This window comes from Pimephales promelas, chromosome 11, assembly GCF_988280905.1.
Source record: "Pimephales promelas chromosome 11, fPimPro1.hap1.1, whole genome shotgun sequence".
NCBI classification, from domain to species: domain Eukaryota; kingdom Metazoa; phylum Chordata; class Actinopteri; order Cypriniformes; family Leuciscidae; genus Pimephales; species Pimephales promelas.
The window spans coordinates 17,619,402-17,625,918 of record NC_142779.1 but is presented as its reverse complement, the minus strand read 5'-3'; the positions used below and the strand labels follow the sequence as shown (position 1 = coordinate 17,625,918).

Here is a 6,517-nt window from a genome sequence, read left to right as displayed (position 1 = left end):
TTTCTAGGGTTTACAAAGAATGGTGTGAAAAGGGAAAAACATCCAGTATGTGGCAGTCCTGTGGGCCAAAATGCCTTGTTGATGCTAGAGGTCAGAGGAGAATGGGCCGACTGATTCAAGCTAATAGAAGTAGTGGAAATAACCACTTGTTACAACCAAGGTACGCAGCAAAGCATTAGTGAAGCCACAACACGCACAACCTTGAGGCGGATGGGCTACAACAGCAGAAGACCCCGGGTACCACTCATCTCCACTACAAATAGGAAAAAGAGGCAAAAAATTTTCCTATTTGTAGAAAAAAAAAGAGCTCACCAAAATTGGACAGTTGAAGACTGTAAAAATGTTGCCTGCTCTGATGAGTCTCGATTTCTGTTGAGACATTCAGATGGTAGAGTCAGAATTTGGCGTAAACAGAATGAGAACATGGATCCATCATGCCTTGTTACCACTGTGCAGGCTGGTGGTGGTGGTGTAATGGTGTGGGGGATGTTTCTTGGCACACTTTAGGCCCCTTAGTGCCAATTGGGCATCGTTTAAATGCCACGGCCTACAGTACCTGAGCATTGCCAACATTTCTAAAGAATGCTTTTAGCACCTTGCTGAATCAATGGCACATAGAAGGCAGTTCTGAATGGCGAAGGGGGTCAAACACAGTATTAGTATGGTGTTCCTAATATTACTCTAGGTGAATATATAAATATATTTAAAAGAGACACTTTAGTGCACTTTATTTTAAGTTTTTTTAAAAGTCTTTTCAGATCCATTTATATATTGATGTGAAATGAAATTATAGAAATTAGATAATGTTTCGGTCAGTTCAGAGCTGTTCTGTAAAAACTAATTGGGGTTAGTTCTGTATATTGGTAACTATAACTAATTCTGTATATTGGTTATCGGGCACATTAACATGCAGAAAATCAGTATCGGTTATAAAAAGTCAAGTCACGAGTTTATGGCCGATATTAGCACACGACGTGCACTTTTATGAGCCACCGACGTGCAACCCGCTGAGCTCTGCAGCAGACTTCTACCCGACCGACAGTCAAAGCAGCATCACGTCACAAAAGTCTGGACTCGGAGGAAGATCTCAACAATCCTCTTAATGAAATCGACTCCAAGCTTTGAAGGAGACTCAATTCCCAATGACTAAGGCCTATAAACACAGAATCAATTGTTTTGGAGACCAATTAGCTCTCTTTCAGAATTAAAAATGTGAAAAGTATACAAAGTGGATTAAGATTTAAATATAAACATGCTCTTTTTCTCATTACAAAATGTTTTGTCTTTCTCAGTCTCTCCTGAACACTTCCTTCCTAACATATTGTTGCAGTTCAATCATTTTTTCGCTCAAACCACCCCCCACCACCAATCTCCTTTTTTCATATCTCTGCAATGACAGGTCTGGCTGCGGTTTTGCTTTATTTGAGGAAAGTGTTCCCGGTCTGACTAATGATACAGGATTCGGGAGCTATCAGACAGGGAGAGGCATTTTTCATTGGGAAGAATGTTGTTTGCAGAATTTACACACTGTTAAACTAACAAGACGTAAACAAAAAAGGTTCACACTTGCTGAATGCACTCAAATGTCACACGAGTCTTATTTTAACCATGGCATCCGGCCTCAGCATTCACCTCACCTTCCCTGGGGCACCATGGCAGTTTGAGAGAGAGGAACTGTGTGTGGGTGTGTTGTGATGCACAGTATGACAAGCATCATGTCATTGTCAACACTAATAGAGGAGCAGAGGAGCATGATGCCTCTACTCTCTCTCTCTCTGTCTCTCTCTCTCCCTTCTCTCTCTCTCCTTCTGTTCTTCCAGGCGTAGAGTCTGTCTAATGCTACTGGCTCAACTGTCATCCATCAACATATATCTTTGGCAGTTCAGCGTTGCCATGGCAACTGCCCCTTGTCAGGCAGAGGTTTTAGATCAAAAGGCATTCAACAGCAGCTTTCACGATCATGTCCCTTTTCCCCTCATCACTGATTATCTTCGTATTTTCTTTTCTTTTCTACTGTCCAGTTGTTTCATTCATTCTGCTTATTGCTTTAAAATATCTCATCAGAAACACTGGAAGGAAATAAACATGACTTGGTGAGTAATGTTTGATTTTATTAGAAAAAAACGTAACCCCAACCCAAAACCTAATCGCCACTAAGCAGGTCGAACAATAATATACAAATGAGGTTGCACAAATACCAATTCTCCAAAATGTAAAATATTTACAAATGATGTGATTTCTAAAATCGAAAGGCATGACGCGACACAATATCAGCCAATCAGAACATACATATAATTCCATTGCTTTTTGCTTTTACGAATGATATGTACAATATCATGATTTTTAGACAAGATTTAACATTAATGGAGCAAATGACCGCAATACCACAAGTGATAAAACCAACAACAGTGATGCCAGAACAGAATGCATTAATAAATTAAATTAAAAAGTTCAAACAAGTTTATGGTCTTAAGAGCTTTAAGATTCTTGGATGATGAGATACTTTGGATGTATTGCTGAACCTCTCTACTAAAAACAATGAATAAGGGATTCTGCTGCATAAATTTACTACGGTGAATGTGAAATTTTGCAAGGAATAACAACAAATTAATAATTTAATACTCATTAAATTTAGCTTTTTCTATATTAAAGAAGCCAAACAGTACATCCTTAAAGAGCAAGGAAAAACCCGGAAGCACATTGTGTTTAATGAAATTAGAAAATTCAACCCAAAATAACTGTGTATGAGGACAGTCCCAGAATATATGGAGAGCAGTCTCGTCAGGTGCGCCACAAAAAGAACACTTTGACTTTTATGGTAGCCTGCTTGCAGTGTTGACGCTTGCGTAGCAGAAATCTACACAAATGAGCGCAGCGCGTACACACACTCAGGTAACAACATAGGCCTACTGCCTATAAAAATCTAAATGTGGAGTTTTTATATTTTTAACATATGTTAAGCAACCTCAATTATTTTTCCTGAACACCACGATTGAAAATGTGGCATTGCTTTCCTACAAGAGTTCGTAAACAGTTCAAATTAAATCACTTACATTTTAGATGCATTGGCTTTCTGTTTCAGCAGCAAAAAAAGTTCCAAACAAAAATCACAGCAGAACCACGGTGCATGTCACAGGAACACTCAACCTGCTTTCATTACTAAATTATTCGCCATTTTGAACGAATCGAGTCAAAGATTCAATGAGCCATTCAAAAACATCTGTTTCATTCTTGAATGAATCAGCCGTTTGAACGAATCTTTTAAATGAATGATTCAATGACTCATTAGTCGGTCGCCTGCCACCACCTACTGGTGCTTTAGTGTTATGTTTAAAAGTAGTATCATTCTTTCCAATGTTTCTTCTATGTAACTTTAAATCAATTTCATAACATTATTTTATGCAATAGTAATTTTTCAAAAAATGTAAATGATTTAATTTGATCAGCCCCCAGGGTAACAGTGTCTATGGTGTCTTATTCGAAATAATTGAATTTATTGATCAAATTTGGGAATTTAAAATGAAAGATGAAGCATAGCCTACATTTAATAATATTGGGGGATGGGGATGCCCTTTAAAGGTGCATATATTACTATATGGTGATTTAAGAGACACTAAGTCTGATGTGTGATGTGATCCTTTCTCGTTTAGTGAATGATGCCTATAGTTTGCAAAAGGTTTTGTGAGGGAAGGCAAAGTATTTATTTATTCTTTTTTTTTTTTTTCCACAATCATGATCCTTTAGGGACTCCGTAGTTACCTTTCCGTTGATTCGAAAAAGAAACTTAACCAGAAAGCGCTTTGAGAAACTGAAAGTAGCCTACCGTGCAATTTCCAGTCGTGCTGCAAGAGCCAGAGAGATAAACATCAACGAACTGCTGGAGGACAATATTTGCTGAAATCATTTTAACATTTAAAAGAACGTTTTTTTCCCCCTAGCTTGACCACTGGACAAACGACAAAGATCTTGGACGGTAAGTCTGTGCAGTTTTATTTTCTGGAAGTTTTTAAAAAAAAATACAAAACGTTTCGTAAACGTTTTTTTTTTTTTTAAGTATTTTTATAAAGGATTTGATGAGCTAGACATGATGAAAATGATATCCCAGTCAAACTACAAATATCATTCTTCTAACCACACAAAAACATCTGGATTAAAAAGGAACTTATCAAGATATGATTACTTCTTTCTAAACTGAAAGGTGCCTACAGCAGTTTTGAAATGGACCTCTGTAAACTTTTTGCACACCTCTCACTGAGACTAAACTAAATTTTGATCATAATCTAAAATGAGAGGGGAGATTTAGATAAAACATTCAAATGAACTTGGTTGATTTATATGATCACTCAAGGGTTCTAAAAGATCCTCCACTTCTGATTATTTTGGGATAATGACTGTGCATTGCTTCTCATAAATGGCTGCTCTATTATATTATGACAGTGCGGATCCTCCCAGTGAATGGTTTGGTCTGCTTGAAATCTCTCCACCTTCTTAATGGACACTCCATAGTAAGTAGGCCTACACTCTGAAAATTCATGATGGTCTGCAAGAGGAAGTTAAACATTAATGCATATAAATGTGTATGCCTATATAACAATTATTATTCTTTCCCTTTTTCCCCAAGATACCCCATTTACCCCAGTTTTAACCCTGACACGGAAGGCATATTGTCTGTGATGCATGATCTTAAGCAAAAGAACTTGTCAGACAACACCCTTCTCTCCAACTTGGACTTTGCTGAGAGATTCCTTCGAGACCACCCTCTAAAAAGTTACTCAAAATTGTTGGTTAAAGGAAACTACTCTTGTGTACAAATTGGTCACAATAAACGGAGGATTTTTATTGTAACTTCAGAAAACGACTAAGCCTGTGTCGATGTCTATATCCACGACATAAGTGCCAAATACGTCACAAAGAATTGCATTGAAGCCAATCACTTTTTTAACCACTCTTGCCAAGATGAGTTTAGATCCTGTTTTACACAGGCTCAAGAAGCTGTTAATGAGGGTCTGTCAAGACTACACATTAAATGCAACAGGTTCTCCGTCACCTACACCTCACAATCTGGCAATCCAGGCACAACTGTGGAAACGAAGTGTCATTTAAAGCTTGAGAGCCTCACTGCTGAGGGTTTTATGAACAAAAAAGTCTGGCTGCTGAAAGAGAAGCCCACATGTCACGGTTTGATAGCATGTCTAGACTATCTCATAAAGCAATACCTTACCACAAACAATTCTCTAATGCATAGATGTAGATTTGTCATACATGCAGACAAAGAAATAATCAAAATCTTTTCACCTCAAAATTTCCCCAGTGACACTGAGTATGTATTGCTACATGATAATGAGGGGGTCTCAATGTTTCCTCCAACACTGCAATAGGAGCTATGACAGCCTTGATTTAAGTATCCATTATATCCACATAATCACATACTGTATATTTATGACTAGTTGAAAATATTAGCCTTCAAGTAATGCCATACAATGGCATTGCCTCTCGATTCAGTACAGTATATACAATGTCTATCTTTTGTTTTGTGCTTCTTTTTTTATTTGTGACAAGCTAATTTTTAATAGATTTACATTTGCATGTTTTTATATTTCATCTGTTTTCTGACAGAAAAAAAATGTAGTAGATTCTATTCTTTGGTACTCAATTTGTACTTAATAATTATTAATATCAGAATAATACAATGTATAAATAAATAACTGGATTAATTGAAGGTCTTTATTCTGCATGTAGTTTGCCTTCCATTGTATTAAGTGGTTTTAGGAGTTGCAATGAATTTAAAGCATAATAAAACAGTACAAAAATAATTCAGTAGTGTATTCTTGAATGATTAATTATGTGGATGAATAAATGTCTCCTATCTTTCAGCACTAAAACACATCTCAATTCTCAGTTAAAAATACCAGATGAGTTTTGAATTATTTACCTGACTTCTGTCAGCTGCTCTTTCATCTCTTGTATTGCTGTTAAAAGGAAGAGTAAAACATCCAGTAAGAAACAGATCATTATATTCAGTTATTTATTATGTGCATATGATAAATCACACCACATCAGTCTGTGGGGGAAAAAGAACATTTAAATGCCTCATCTGCTAACATAAGTTTGCCATTCAGAGCATCTAAATACACACACTTCCTCTCCTTAACCACCAGACTTACTTTCTCCAGAAGGAAGGACATCATTCTGTTTCATAAGGGTTGTGAATGCAATATAATTGTTTCCAGTTTTTCTCACGCACCCATAAAGCATTAGATTGTGCAGTTATGAGCCCTTGTATTGAAAGGTGATTTGCAGTAACTTTTAAAATGTTTCGGGTAAAACTTTTTTGCAGTCTATGGTTAAAACATGCTTTTTCTTTCTTTGAGTAGCTCTGATTGCAACACTACGCCCCCTGGTGACATGGAGGAATACTGCAATAAAACATTTTCTCTGACATAAGACCACAATAATCCCCCAAATACATTCCACATCTTAACAATGTCCCAAACTATACAATCAAATATTTCAATAT

At 36.8% G+C, this 6,517-nt stretch overlaps 2 long non-coding RNA genes across 2 annotated transcripts; one reads left to right on the top strand and one right to left on the bottom strand.

Moving 5' to 3' along the window:
• The first annotated feature begins 3,830 nt into the window (after positions 1 to 3,830).
• Positions 3,831 to 4,753, top strand: LOC120479533 (uncharacterized). Its single transcript, XR_005622939.2, has 3 exons — positions 3,831 to 3,973; positions 4,438 to 4,505; positions 4,622 to 4,753. It is a non-coding gene; the product is annotated as an uncharacterized LOC120479533 (long non-coding RNA).
• LOC120479534 (uncharacterized) lies at positions 4,455 to 6,353 on the bottom strand. The gene is made up of 3 exons (XR_005622940.2): positions 6,165 to 6,353; positions 5,933 to 5,969; positions 4,455 to 4,540 (listed from the first exon to the last, which is right to left on the bottom strand). It is a non-coding gene; the product is annotated as an uncharacterized LOC120479534 (long non-coding RNA).
• Positions 6,354 to 6,517: the final 164 nt, after the last annotated feature.